We start from the raw sequence: 16,036 nt of genomic DNA, 5'->3' as shown, positions 1-16,036 counted from the left end.
TAAGAAGCTGATGCACGATAGCATTTTAGGATTAATAAAAGAAACCATTTACAAGATTACATTCATAGATATATTATTTATTTACAGAGAAACGCAGTTATATAGTTTAACAAAAAAAGAACTGCGAAATTTCCATAAAGCCACACGTTTTCTAAGTAGATAGCATCAAGATTAGCGAAAATTTCTTCTATATTTACAAATTAATACTTACAATTAGTACAATTGGCATTTCTTCGAATAACGTCGAAAATTCGATTAGGCAATGATAAAATCAAAGCACGAAGAGTTTCTGCTTCGATGGATGTCCACGCTTCGTTCATCGCATTCCATAACTCAGAGAAACAGAGTTGTATTGTTTACAAAGATTCTCAATTGGGTTTAAATCTGGCGAACAAGCTGGCCATCTCAAAATCCTCATATTTTTGTTGTCTAACCACACCTTTGTTTGTCTTGATGCATGAATTGAGGCGTTATCATGCTGAAAAATGAAATTGTCATTCTCAATTTCTTCTATAAAAGTATTACAAAATAATAAATAAATCTTTTAGTTTTTGTGATCGAAAATATCAATTTATATGTTAATTATGTAAGGAACCGTCAGGGAAAACGGATTTATTAACAAAATTGGGCACGAGATTAACCAGGAGTTAACCACCGACGTGTTCATCGCAGGCGCTCGTTTCAATCTGTCTTCTTTTTTGCAATCTGTTGGCGATCGTAATTTTACAATTCTTCTGTAATTTAAAAAATCAAAGACACAAGCGGTTTACCCCCATTCGATTGATTAATTTGAATTATTTGTCGCTAGAATTGCCGTTTGGCCCGCTGTGCGTCCGCTTGTAGAACACGTTTACTTTTCGGATTTTTGTGCAATAACTACTTTTTGATAATTGAGTATTTGAAACCGCAATCTCGTCCACTTCTAATGGATCCTGTAGATCTTCCGATCGATATACATTCACCGCTGAGCCGGTTAAACGAGTAATGCACAATTTCCGAAATCGTCAGCCGGTGTTCGCGCGGTTAAAAATCGCCGGGAACGATCGGATCGAGAATTCCGGGGGATCTAGGTAGCCCGTTAATCTCTGGTTCCGGACGAGGATCAGCGCTGTCCAGAACGAATTCTTTGGAGCGAAGCTCCCGGCGCCGAATAGAAGCGTGAGAACCTAAGCTATTCCTAGAGTCTCTGCGCGCGGACAGTCTATATTTCTCGGAGACGATGGAGAAACACACAGAGCTTCGGGCCGCGCGCCGAGCCAAAGACGCCCCATCGACTACCGTTATTGCCAAACTTTCTAGCCAATCTTCGACGATGAAGAAATTGATAAAAACTTGGTCGTAGTCGCCTACTCGCTCACTCGCCCGGCCGGCAAACCGGAAACATCGGGGGATCGATCCTCGGACAAAGCCCCCGGCCAATTACAACCCTCGCTGCGTCCGAGCCGGAGACAGGCCTGTTGTTTCAATGACCGCGATATGATCGATCGGATCGCGTGCTCTGCAACCGTGATCGCCGGGGAAAAAAACCCATCGAGATGTTCTTTTGCAAACCGTGCGACTGAATTTCTGCCTCCTCCGTTTGCGAAACACCAAACCGTCCCTCTATCCTCTTGTTTCAGTCCTCGATACCCGAGCTATGGAAAAATAAACGTGATCTAGAGTCGAAAATTCAGTGGACACCCTTGAAGAACCGAAGAACTAACTTTTAAAAAAATCTACGAGGTAATATCTAGACTGCGGATCTTTATGCAAAATAAAAATTGTCTACACCGATTGCGAGACATAGAAACTAAATTGAACGTTACTTCCTCCCGTAATAATCTTAATAGAGGAGAAATTCCATATTGACATCTTCAATTTTTGAAATTGTTCAACAATTTCGAATTCCCTATACTCAATTTTGCTATAAATGCATAAACAACCTGACGACGATAAAAAATCTGTAACTTTGCTTCTGCTTTACACACTCTATTGAATTTTTCACAAATTAAACAATATATTTCAGTCTTTATGTTCTGTTAATTTTAGTGGCATTAACGGACCGACTATCAAGACATTTATCTTCTTAGCAGATATTCATTTTCCAAGACCTTTTTTTGTTTGATTGTGTTAGTCGCTTCTTCAACTGTTATTAAGCGACATTTTCCAAGACCCGAAGTTATGAGAACAAACGTAGTATATTACAAACAAGGCTCTTCGATGGCAAAAATTGCTTTCCTTTTTGTATTCCACAGAAAATTCCACAGTTTGAACCCCGAACAATATGTAAAATCGCACCCAGGATAAAGAGAGGGTCCGTGGACCTGGGGCGGTAAAGTTGCGGGTGCCGAGCAGGGATCAACACCGCGGAATCGAGTTTGAGCGTGAACAGGGGGTCGTGGACAGGGAAAAGTTCCTTTTCCGATCCATTACAAAGGACTCGTTGGATTATCCCGAAGTTCCAAGGGAGGAATAGAGCAAAGTCCCGCGGAGGAAGCTAGCCGCCACCGCGTCGTTTCCGGCTTGCAAAGCTTCGTTCGCGCCTTCGACCCGACGAAAATGCTTCTCTCTTGCCCGAGCGATATTACTGCGCTCCGACGCGACATAATTTCCAGTTAGCTCGCAGTTAGGTCGCGTCGTAACTTCGCGCCGAGACCAGGCAAACTGTTTCGCCAGCCTCGTAACGTCGAACTGTATCACGTGCCAGGGAAATGGAAAACAAGAAAAACAGCGCCGAGGAACTCCGAGGAATTTAAAGGCTGGTTGAATTGTGTGTGCGTGGACCGTCTTCTTGGACACGTTCGAAATCAAAATCCGAGATAGAAACAGATGGAACTGCAAAGAATTTCCGAGTCGAGGATTAGACGATCTTTCCGAATTCTTCTCAGGAAGACCTTCCCCTACAATATCGTGTCTGACTCCTGATAAAGATTCTGAACACAATCTAATAAATATGTATGTTATTAATTTTACATTGATTACGTCAATGTAAAGCTATTCGATATAAATGTTCTCCTTTCTTAGAAAATTAATTTTAGACTTCTATATGCAACTGTTTCTGGGGAACGTATGAGGGTCAAGCTATAATTTATGATCTTGGTATTTGATACTTCATACCTGTTGGTTTCTCTGGTACTTAAAATAATCCTGTTGGCCATTATTACTTCGCGAAACGCAGTTCGACTTCTCGACAATCACTGTTAAGATTATACGAATTTAATTCGATCAATGTTTATACGACCCGGACGTGTGTAAATACTATATTTATAGTGGAGTATTTAAAGTAGAGTCTCTCCGTGGACCTAGCGTTGAGGGGATTGATGGTGAATCGAAGTGAATTAAACGAGATCGGCTCGTGTATCAGTACGCCGGATAAAGCACCCTAGCTATCAATCTCCCCTGCTATCAGTCACACCGTTAGTGATCAAGTCGGAAGCAGTTCTCGGACTTATCCCGGACTATTTCTCACTCGTCTCGCGGATTGGATGAACCGTCCGGCTAGGAGAGATGCGAGAAAGATGAAAATGCGAGGATGAAGAGGCCAAGGGACTCTGCTCGTTGATAAATTCCCGAGAAGGTCCCCCGGACCCGGTGCTAAGCCAGCAGTCGTCTATTTACACGAAGGACAGTTCGCCAACTCTTCTCCTCCCATTCTCATCTTTCCTCCTCCTCTATCATTCTCTCCACCATCTAGCTTCTTCTTCTTCTTCTTCTTCTTCTTCCCCGTCTACGACTCCTTTCACCCTGATTTATCGACCTGTCGCGCTTCATGGTCCCGCGAGCTTGCCTCGCTGGTTCCTAGCTACCCGGCATCGATACGCTACGCGAACTTTTAACAAAGAGCCTCCGGGAACCCTATCCGAGCGACCAGCCCACCATATTCTTCGATAACCTAACCTACGGACCAGGCTACTTTGCAAAACCGACGTTCGCCAGCCCGTCGTTCCCAACAGAATGTTACTCGAACGATGGCAACGACGAGTTTGATCATCCGAAATGTTCCGAGAGGGTTTAATGCTTTTTTTTTTATTTAACTCCTTGCCTTACAATATCTTGTCCGACTCGCGATGGAGATTCTGTGAACAGATTCTAATTAAGATGTATGTCAATAATATTCTATAAGCATACAATAGATATATAAGATATATAATCACTGAAACCGTAAAATAAATCGCAGGGCAAGCGATTAAGCTTACTCAGACCTCTCAGTGGGCCAATTCAGCTGGACGTAATTTACATTGTGTTACAGAATACAGTTTGAACGACATTTGCGTTCTTTCAAGAAAGTAAAAAATACGCAAACACGGCCGAATGTTGGGTCTGGCAAGAAACATATCGACCCTGAGGGGCAGAAAAAGATCCCCATCCTGCGTAAGTCATCAATTAGTCTAGTTCTATGTGCGTTGAAACAAGACATGGTCTAGGTCCTTCATTTCGTAGCCACACTTGCAGTTGCTATGATGAACAAGGGTTTAATGTTATCCTCTCGCCATATTCTTGCGACTTTGTTCCCGTTCTATCACGTCATTAACAAATAAAACTTGACAATTAAAACTTTACAATTAAAACACGCATTTCAAACACATTCGTCAAGTTTCATACTTAACGACCTGATACTTTTTTGCAGTTTCTTTTTACCAGCTGTTCAACATTCACCGAATTTCACGTTTTAACATCGTTCTACAGATCGTACGGTCGCATGAGCACACAACTTTTTGTTGCAACTCCGTTAATGGAAAGTTACGAAAAATACGAAGTTCCGAGTATGCACTTCGAGAGGCGAGATCAAACCTTTATGATTTTCAGCGATTACAAATTCGAAATGACTGCACGGAATGGAAAATTTCAGACTTTATTTGATAAAGCAAGATCCGCAGCACAATGTGCGGAACTTCCTAGTTAGTTCAGGTGAAATAACATTGGCCCGCGATACCGATATTTGTTAATATAAACTAGAACGCTGCTTGTCAATATTCCATTATTCAGACTGAATTATTCTTGCTGCCGGATCAGTGCCTGTAACTGTCGCAAAACAACCGGTTACGTTAATGGATTAATTACCAATTTGGTTTCCGCGCTGCTGGGAATGCAAATAGTCGACCGGAAAATTGAATTTATTAATGGCGTATCATTTAGTGGCTTCGTTCTTTCCTATCCATTTGACTCGGCGCGCGGCGATTTCATGTATCATTTCCAGCGGAAGCGTACGTCAATTCATTCTAATAAATAATTAATAAGACTTATTTCGCGTATCTAGTCTTCGGTGGCTGTATTACAACAAATTGGAATTTTGTTTAGGTTTCAGGGAAATTACGTATCGAGTAGGTTTTCTTCGAAATCTTGATGACGAGTCTGCTTCGACGCGCAAGTGGGTTAATAACTTTAATTGTTTCAGGATGGAGTAGAAAATTGAACCACGGTCTCTCTGACTCCGGTGTTTTAACTGACGACTCTCTTTCCTCTGTCCCCTCGAGATCTCGTTTCCGGAAATCGCGTCTTCTTCGTTGTCGTAGCAAAAGGATCGTCGCGAGGTCGCCATCGCGGTGAATTAAATTCCCTCGGAAACGCAACGGCTCTTTCTCGGCGCGCGTGCTGCACGGATTCCGCCACAGATTTCTATTTAAACGGATTTCCTAATACTGTACTGCCTCGAAAGAGGATTCGCGAGAGCGAGTGAAGCCTGTGCGAAGCGACAGAAGAAACAACGCGACCCGCGTCACTGTTCGAACGCGCTCAAACTCAAAAAATACCCGGACAAGATTAAACGTGGTCGAGACAAAAAAGTTGTTGACCTCTTAACCTTGAAATTCAAGGTCCAGATTAATTTACCAACACGAATATGAATTTTTTCCAGCATTTTGGCAACGTCTCCCAAAAAATGGACACGCACAGTTGCATTTGTTGTTAAGCTAATTGCCCAACTCTCGTCGAACAAAATTAAATTCCCAGCAAAGTTCCTTTTCTCGTTTCTCTTCAACTCTCTTGGATTCTCTTTAATTCTCTCTTCAACGACGCTCGTCATGTCGAACGTTAATTGTTACCGGCGCGCCTCTCGTCGGCCAGCTAATCTTTTTACGAACGCCCCGATGCACTCCTTCGGCAGGAATGTCTCTGGAGAGAATCGGGGCTAAGCGGCCGCTGTCTGCCTTCAAAGGAGCCTGGTCCATTAGGTTTTAGCGTTGCTGCGACCTCCCACACTGAAATCCAGCCGACTACGTCCCTGAACCTCTCCTGTGACGACACCTGCTGCACTGCCCTGGCACACTTCAGGGACCCCAAGCAACCAGCATATCAGAATGTGCGATTATGCGCGCGGTCCTTTATCTACCCCGTGGTACCCTAATCATAGGTCGATCCTTGCCAAAGCCTGAAGCCATCTTCTATGTATGCGCAGCGATATTATTTTCATTAATTTCGCTCTGTAACTGTGATTTTCTTAATTTTCTGCAATAAATGTTGACAACGTGTCTACAAGAAGTACCTTAAAAAATGTTTCAAACAATTTATAAATACCAGTTGCCCAAAAATCCGGAAAATTGTTCGATCAAGAGTACCGACGCAGTTTCAAGAGATTTCTGGCGATCGATGCCGGTGTCGACGGAAAACAGTATTAATTCATGGGGAATTTCTGTTCTGTAACTGTGATTTTCACCATTTCTCTCCTGTAACTGTGATTTTCATAATTTCCGCTCCGTAACTGTGATTTTCATCATTATTAAATGCTGTTCGTTGGTCACGACATCACGGGAGAACGGCTGGACCGATTTGGCTAATTTTCGTTTTAAATGTTCGTTGTAGTCCGAATCAGGTTTTTAGATTTTAAAAAGTTAGAAAAGTTGCTCGGAAACATGAAAATTCGGGAAAAACTAAAAGTGCTTTTAGAATCATATTTCAATACAACAAAAAAAATGGACGTCGTAGCTTTTAATCAATATTTCAATAGAACGTCGCAGATGTTAATCAATATTTCAATAGAAATTTACATTATCGACGTCTGTTAAAATAAAATGCGTACCACTAACCCTCTCGCGAGCTCGAAAAGCGAGTGAGCTACAACAGACCTACCCGCAAAGCTCGCGAAGCGAGCGAGCAACAACTCCCCTCTAGTCTGCAATAAATATTGACAACGTGTCTACAAGAAGTACCTTCAAAAATATTTTTAAAAATGTATAAATACCAGTTACCCAAACATCCCGAAAGTTCGAACAGGAGTACCGACGCAGTTTCAAGAGATTTCTGGCGATCGATGTCCCGCGTCGACGGAAAACAGTATTAATTCATGAGGAATCGTTTCGACGAACACCGCGTCAGTGATGTTTTGTTCCCTGGGATCCTGTGGTGTGGGTGGCTCGGTTTTTCCGGGGCGTCGTTCCTCTTTCTTCCGGGTTCCCGAAACTTTCTCGACCGCAACCGAACGAACGAACGACCGAACAACCGACCAACCGAACAAACATTGCTCCGCGAGAACAACATTCAACCAGTGGCCGTGGCTTCTGGCTCGGCTGCAGCTTCTGGCATCCCCTCGAGGGTTCTCAACCCCCGCAAGCCCCATAATCGATACCGATATTCGGTATATGTATACAGCGTACGGTATACGGCCGGAGGAACAAATGGACAATCATGTTGACTGGCCGCGGACAAATGAAATCGATGTAACAAAGATTCCGTTCGGGCGAACGCGAATCCAATTTACCTCGCGCTCGCTTGCTCGTTTTGAACGCTGCTGCGAGCATTAACCCTTTAACACATATTTTTCAGAATATATGTGCACGTACAGTGGTATGCCATGGGAATTCGATTTGATTTTGGGAATCGTTTATTACGTCCAGGGAATGTGTCGACGATCCGCGGTTCAAATTCAATTCAGATTAATCGTGCAATTGATAGTCGCGTTACTTTGGCATTTCCTTTACGCTTTGCGTTACTGTGATTTTTTCGAAAGGTAAAAATAAGAGATCGTTCGTCCCCCCGCAGTGTCGTGGTTCCCAGAAACGGGAAAACAATTGTTTGTCTTGGAAAACGAATTTTTATACAAATATACTGTATCGAGTTTAATTGGAACTTGTAATTTTTTATTGATATTATAATATAAATTATAACGAGGCTTGACACGGAATTCGTAAATATATTTCGACACGACGTGATGCTTCGTCAATCGCTCGCAAGGGACTGTCTATGTTATTTTAACAAAATCACAACGTAAAACCTACATTTGTTAACAAAACATTAACGCAACATGCAAATCAATAAAAACATATATGACACGTAAATCGATAAAAACATATATAACACTTAAACATTAAACTCGCACTCGGTCATATGACATGCACACTTACATCATTCTTACAACATCTTACAATATTGAGGAGTTTTCAAGATTGCGCTTGGATTGGCAGTCGAAGTTATTAAAACTGCAATAAGAAAAATTTATATTTCGTATTATGTTATGTTTTGTGCTTCCTCCGTAATCGATGTAGATTTCATTACAACTTTTGGACCAATATCATCGGAAATATTGCCGCGACACGGTCGGCAACGCTAAATCACGAGCAGTGAAATTACGTGGACGTATCTGTACGGGACGATCGAAGAAGAGCGAAAAAGTTTTTCCACGATCGGAGCGAGGGTCTCTTCTCGAACGGAACCGTCCGGAAGTGGAAAACTTAATTAGGAAGTTCACAGATCCTGCGAGCAATTTCATCGGAACCTCTTTAATTATTAGCGTGCAGCCAATTTCGAATTTCCAGGCTCGACGCAGCCGAGATCTCGAATCGTCGCAGTGCGAGTTGTGGAATCATCGCGAGAGAAACTGTCTTGCTGTGTTATTGACCCGTCCTATATAGAATGTGAAGCGCTATTCGTAGAAAATCATTGATTACATTACAGAAGATACGAAGGGGAATGTTCGAAGCGTTTCGAACAATTCGGGATACCAGCTCAATGTTGTGGTTGTAATTAACAGAGAAGCAGTAATATTGTACCAAAATACTGTGGATATATATATATTAAAAGAACAAATGTATATAAATGTATAAATGCTTTTCCCTTGACGCTTGTACTCTCTTGACGCTCTTGCACTCTCTTGCGCTCTTGCACACTCCTCGGCGGTCAGGCCTCTACAAGATCGCCCTCAATGGTCGACGATCGCAACTCCTCCTCTGACGCGCTCTGCGCCATCTATCGTCACTTATCTCATAACCTCACAAATGTCCCCAGATTAAAATTCGTCTCTCACTCTACTTATCCTGTTATGATAGTGTGTTTACATGCGTGTAGTTACCTATATGGACATCTATATTTATTTCCTTGCATAGAAAAATAGCAATGCTACTGATGTTCCAGTAGTTGTTGTTAAGCATGAACTACTGGTATATCAGTAGCATTGCTATTTTTCTATGCAAGGAAATAAATATCGATGTCACGATACATTATTGTGTACCGATAATTACACGCATGTAAACACATTATCACTGGCTGAATGAAAATAACAATCTACATCAACAATTATAAATTGTTGTTGAAACTGTTGTCGGCGAAACTCGGTATCAACGAAAACGTTTGTCGCTGAAATGCTCGTCGATGAAATGACTATCGGGAAAATGATTGTCGGGCAAATGACTGTCGGTGATCTCGAAATGTCGGCGAGTGAATATTGCCAACGAAGTTAGATGTCGATGAAGTCTTGTCGTTGAAAGCCTACATTAATCGGAATTTCAATAATTCTACTGTACCAAAAGAAAGCATAGAAATGTTCATTTACATTACAATCTGAAGTGAAAGTGTTAGATGACGTTATTGAGAGTGACTTGTTAGTTCACAATGAAAATTGCTGTTGTTATTGAAGGCTCCATTAAAAAGTGTTTAGCCACGTACCATAGATATTTCAAAATTATGTAATAATCACCACTCGATAATGTGTTAAGGGTAACCCGAGTAGAGATACGACAAGAGACGACACTTAGGAAGAAAACGATTCTCACTCTTTGCTGTGACTAACTCGATAATTCGAGTCAAGTTCCTTGATCCGACGACACTGGACCAGCTTCTATATTTCCCAGAAACCTCCGCAACGACGCGAATGTCCGTAGATTCATCAGAGACGCCTGGTCCAGGGCTGCAAGCTTGGAAAAATAAGAGCTGGGAACCGGTGTCGCAAGAAGCGCCGTAATCCCGAATAAATTTCAAGAAGCTGTCTGGAACGGTCCCAGGAATATCGCAAGAAACACGGATTCCTCGGGGCTGTCGAAGCGTCCTAGACAGCGTCGGGGACGTATCTATATCCTGGTCGACGAGCTGGAATGAAAAAGATTCTGCCGCGTCGATAAGAGGCAGGACGTCGAATCCCGACATGATTGGAATGAGTTTCCGGCCCGCGAAGATAAATGACCGCGTGTCGAAAGCGAGAGAGAAAGATGTCTCCTTTCACTTTGACCTTCTGCTGCAAGGGAAAAAATCCTGGAATGGTCCTAGTAATTCTGGAGGAAAGAAATCGGATGAGCGCGAGGAGAAGAAGAAAGGATAACGTGTCGCCCTTCGTGTTCCGCTTATTTGAAACGCAAATGAGATTGGAACTGCAATTAGTTAAATTCGGGCCTGAAAAGGGATAATGGAGGGAGGGGTTACGTATCCTGTAGGGGATGAGAAAGCTCTCGGAAGTTTGCCAACAGAATTTCTTAACGCTCTGCGCATTCTCCCTTCATCAATCCAGGACTTCTTTCGATTGGTCTTTCTCAGAAATGTACAAAATCCGCAGTCTAGTTGTCAAGGTTTAACACTAAACCTACCGACCATCGAAAATGACTAATGTGTGTAGTTTTATAAAAATAACAAGATTCAATTTATATGGTATATACTCGAGTCAAAAAATGTATTCAATCGATTCCCATGAAAACACCTTTACAATCCCAATAATTGTCAAATAAAAAGTCATTTGACCCCCCGTGGTGGGTTTAGCATTAATCACAGTTATCCGCATTTCCCAATGAGTGAGAATTAAATCGTTAAATCGTACAAACTAGGACATATACTTGTATCGGATGCTTGCGGGAGTTTATGTCACACCGACTTACGGGAAGTCGACAAAACCAGCTTGCAAGGAGCGACAGTAGTAAAAATTTACAGCCGCCATTGATCGCGCGCGATCCTCTCCGAAAGAAACTCGCGAACCTCGGATAAAACAGGTGACAAGCTGGAAATTCTTCAGGGAGAGGCGGTGTGTCTCCCCCATGTATCGTGGTGTCGCTCGTCGACGAAACGAGCAGCGCCTTCGAGCGTAAAAAAGCTCCGGCAGTCGAACGTTTCCGGCGTCGGAATCTTCACTTCCGGTTCGCCGGTTGTTCTTGAATTTACGAGGCCGCGAACGACGGTGTAACGCCGTCGCAGCCGAGACCGCGAGCATAACCCGCGCCTGGCTGCCATAAATTCCACCGCGAACCCATCGCTGCGGCCTCGGGTCAACCGTTTCACCGGGAACGTATCGTTTCGGGAGGAAAAAACCAATCATTAACTTTCGGACGCTTTTTGCTCGGGAAATCTCTTCCAGAGTTCTTGCGAAAATGTTTAGAGGTCAGTTAGTACCTAAAACACTTTTTTCCATGTACATCAGAGTAGGGAGATTGTTTTTGAAGAGCAGCGCGCGCGCATGTGCATTTTCTTCGGTATTCTTGTAGAGCGTGAAAAGACGAATCCAACGACTACCATGAACATACCATTCCGATCATTCAATCTCGATATATTCATGTTCGAAACAATCAATTATGTTACCTTTCAGACACGAATATCTCGAGATTGAATGATAGGAATGGTATGTTCATGGTAGTCGTTGGATTCGTATTTTTGCGCTCTACAAGAATATCGAAGCGAAAACGTGAGGTACCGTGTAAAAATATATCCACGACCTTGAAATCTCCGGAACGGATGAGCTCGAGGAAAAATTGTTTCTGCTCAGATCGTTTCCAAGTACAAAAACAGTCTGGTTTGCGAGTTGTAAGGGGATCAGAGTCAGACACACGGCTTGCAGCAAGGTGTTCACGCGGGAAGACGGTCTTTGTGTGTAAATGAGTGGGAGGGAAGTAAACCGTACAGCTCGTTGGCCAGTGCGGGCCCCCGCGCAGTGTAAACGCCGCGAGATAAAACGGCTAGTCTCGTATAAACTGATCAAACCTGGCCTCTCTCTCTCTCTGTCGGACAGCTTTCGGATTGCTCTCGCATAGCTCTCTCGTAGCTCGCTTCAGCTCTGCAATCACCCTTTTATGCACGCACTGTAAACACGTACGGTTCACGAGTGCGCGCGCGCGTCCCACACCCGTGCAACTTGCAGTTTACAGCTCGCACACGGTACGACCAACTATAATTCGAAAACTGTAACGACCCCCGGGAAAATGTTGCTCGCGTTTTACTAACTGAGCCTGATCTGAACTTCCCTGGCCTAAATGCCCGTTCTTATCGCACGGTACATGATCCACCTCGGCAACCATGCGCCAGAACGATCCCGTGATTCCTTGCTTTATCGGAAGATGTTGATCTCCCACTGTACAATCCTCTTTGACGTTACAACAATCCATTATATTTTATATTTAAACAGAAACTTTAATCGTGATCTCTCCAAGTTCCATAATTTCAAGATGCCCGTCCATGAAACAGAAGGGAAAATAAACTCGGCGAATAATTGAATGTCCACAGCCATAATTAGCTGCAAAATTGCACCGATCGTGCAGAGAAAATTCGCTGATGAACAAAGACAACTAAAATTCACGGACCAGTGTACATCTGCCATCCGAAGGGGTTAATTAATCGAGAGAAGAGCGTTAATGGATTAAAGCGTCGATCGCCGGACAAACAGACGAACATTTGCGTTGTTCGTCGAGTTCATCGGACCGGGGACAAACGCGAATCGATTCGCGGATAATGGGATCACGCGTAAACGGAGGGCTTCCACCATGGAGAGGCCGTCAAGCGCAAAAATATAAGCTGCAGTTCACGGATCGACGATCGCGGGACGCACACGTACATGAATACGAACACAGGTCGAGCATCGAGGGATCTCAAACATCTTTCCCCGGGAAAATTCAATCGCTTCTTGTCCTCGAGCGACTTGCCGTACCCGGCACCAGAGAACACGATAAAATTCCATCGCCGAAAAGGACTCTCTCCTGTCCTGCTGAACCTTAGAACCTCATTTTACTTTACCACCGTCGCTGTCTGGATTCCCCCTGTCGATCTACCGATCGATTTGCGTCGCGATCGACAATGCACGACAGTGGTCGAGCTTAAACACGCCTCAAGTATCTTTTAAGTTGTTGACTTATTTGTTGGCATATTTGCAGACGTATTTAGTATGTAAGTGTTTACTCATTTTTATTTATCTTATATTTTCATGTCATAGCTGGAAATATCATAGACTAATAATAGTATTAACGAAAGGTGGTAACAATAACAGAGTTACGGAAAAGGGTCCGTGCCCAGAAGGGGGAATGGAGGGCGCGATGGATGAAACAATGGAAAATAATGTACAAAGTAAGATGTAAATAAAGGTGAAATTTGTTTCTCGATCGAAATCGAAATATATGAATTTATGATTTCGGCGCCAGGGGGTTCGATCAATTGTAAAGCGACAGCAAATGTGCAATTAATTAAACATGTATCTTGACGTTTCGATCCCTATGTGGATCATTTTCACAAAGAACATTTCTTGCGTCTGGAATAATGCAAGAAAATTATAATTTGTCAAAAATATTATAGCACAGCCGTGTAGATCCGAAAAAGATCAAACAAAAATAATACACTTACTTGCTGCGACAAGAAAAGGAAAAAACATTTTAACCGAAAGTTATGATCGAAACGTCAAGATACATGTTTAATTAATTGCACATTTGCTGTCGCTTTACAACTGATCGAATCTGGCGTCGAAATCATAAACTCATATAAGATGTGAATAATGTAAAAAGTACTGTGACGTATCCTAGGGCGGTGCTATGGGTGAAGGTATGAGAAAAACGTATCTTCCAAGTACAAATATCACTTTAACGTAAAACGGCTCTACCGAAAACGTTTAATTTCACAAACAATTTTAAACATTTTTCCCATTTGTTTGATGAATAAAACGAGATCGAAGAAACTGTTTCAACGAACTGCGTACTTCACGAGCTTCGTACAATGAACATTTGGTAACGAGCTACATTTGTGTTCAGCCAGTGTTTAGATTTAATTCAAATTGAATATCGTTCGCATAACGACCAACACAACCCTCCGTCCAGGGGTGGAACGTGTTCCCGGAGAGTTTCGAGGACTTGCGGAAGTTCCGCCGTGTTCTTTTGACCGCTCGTGCTCCGCATAGCTTTCCGCTTTGCTCTGGCGAACGCACCCCGAGTAAGCAGGTCCAACCCCTTGCAATTCCTTCTTATCGCCTACTCGCGATCATTACGTTTGATTACCTCCCGCTAAACGGCTAGGAAATCCTGATCCGCTGGTCTGCTCGCGCCGATATCGAGACCGCCGCTCGTTGTTTCTGTTTCCTTCCGCTGAGAATTGCCGATACCAGCGAACGGTTACTGCCAACCCCCATGACACACCTCCGCGAATACAACCGGCATAATCCCATCACGTCCCGGAAAGGTGGCAATGACGCAGAGACGTTTATACTGTGTCTAGAATTCGCCTCGGGTTAGCTTCTTTTAGGGAAAGAGGATTCTTGCGAACGAAATATTTTTTTCTGAAGGATGGAGACTCAGCAATGAAACTAATAATGAATGATGTAATAAGAAGAAGACCATCCAACGAGGTACACTGCAACAACTGCACCACAAACGCGTTTTTATCATTCTTTCAGTCGTCATTTTGGACAACTATAGCCGCTATAGTGCAAAGGGGTGGCGCATGGTCCTGGGGGAGGGTCGGGGTCGGAGGGTTTCGATTTCTGGCGAGCGTGGAGGATATTGCTACTCAAAATTTTACGAATACGCAACGCTGCCGCGTCGTAAACCTCGTTCCGCAGCTGTACCATGCTTCTCTGGCAATTCCCACTGATTTTTCTTATTTTCCCGGCTACCCGTAGCGACCGAGGGGTTAGGAAGGGGGTGCAAGCTGGATAGAAGTGTGAAAGGGGGTTCGCAAGTTGACGAGAAAGCAGCGACGAGCTTTATACTCCGCGCGGAAATCGGACTCGCTTTTTGCCCCGCGATCGCGGCAGCTGCTGGACGGAAAAGTCTCTCTTCCCGATGCGTTGTGTTTTTCCGAGTTTTTCATTCTCTTTTTTTTTTCTTTGTTAGAGTGTCGTTCTCTGTTGTGGTAGAGGCACGCGTGGAACACCTGCGGGCCACGTAATTACTGCTACTATTTCTCCGGCGTGCCAGAGGTTAGTTTATAATTGCGCAGCTCGCCCGGCCGCGGATTATTTGTTCGCCGCGCAATTACCGTGGCTTACCCTCGTTAATGCTTGTTCGGGGCCACGTCGAAGTTATGCGATACCTCGGCATGGTAAGTTGAGTGCTGGGGCGACGGGCGAAAGTCGACGCGACACGCGACGCATTCTTGTTACGGCGAAAAAGTGGCAATGAAAGTGCTGCGGCGATCGATTCCCCGGAGCGTTTCGCAGGACTCGGGATATTTTCATAGACGATTCTATTTTTTGTAATTATTAAGGCCGCGTCAAAACAGCTAGGCTATTAGCGGTACGTAAGTAGTATGAAAGGCGTAATTTTTCTATTTATCGGTTGATATGAGCGGTAGTAAGGTTGGATTTTCTTATGTAAATCAGTAGTTTTAAGAAGAACATTAACAATGTTTTATCCTGAATTAAGACATTCAGATTATAATCATTGAAGTTGCAAGAATAATTCCATTAGAAGTTATTAAATGAATTTCTTCATTCAAACACCTATTGTTATAACAACTGCAAGAAGTTTCAATAAATTCAGTCTTGTCGTTTTTACGAAACAATGTATAGAGTTTTGCTGTGTGGCATTAGAGGATTTTCGTTGGTCGGATCCTGTGGGCGATCTTCGTTGGAATCGGAAGATTAAGGTTCAAGAATGAATAAAAAATGAAGGCTCACGAATGA

The 16,036-nt window shown here is 43.3% G+C and overlaps 1 protein-coding gene and 1 long non-coding RNA gene across 2 annotated transcripts in view; both read left to right on the top strand.

The window, feature by feature from the left end:
- The window catches only part of LOC143210551 (uncharacterized), a 259,814-nt gene that overhangs the window by 18,152 nt on the left and 225,626 nt on the right, over window positions 1–16,036 (top strand). The window lies entirely within an intron of this gene.
- The window catches only part of LOC143210561 (uncharacterized), a 50,030-nt gene that overhangs the window by 17,904 nt on the left and 16,090 nt on the right, over window positions 1–16,036 (top strand). The window contains exon 1 of the long non-coding RNA XR_013009280.1: window positions 1–15,999. This exon is cut by the window's left edge and continues 17,904 nt beyond it. This is a non-coding gene — a long non-coding RNA (uncharacterized LOC143210561). The remainder of the gene's footprint in view (window positions 16,000–16,036) is intronic.

Source organism: Lasioglossum baleicum, chromosome 7 (assembly GCF_051020765.1).
Source record: "Lasioglossum baleicum chromosome 7, iyLasBale1, whole genome shotgun sequence".
NCBI classification, from domain to species: Eukaryota; Metazoa; Arthropoda; class Insecta; order Hymenoptera; family Halictidae; genus Lasioglossum; species Lasioglossum baleicum.
Note: the sequence above shows the minus strand (reverse complement) of the source record. Positions and strands in the feature narration are given on the sequence as shown.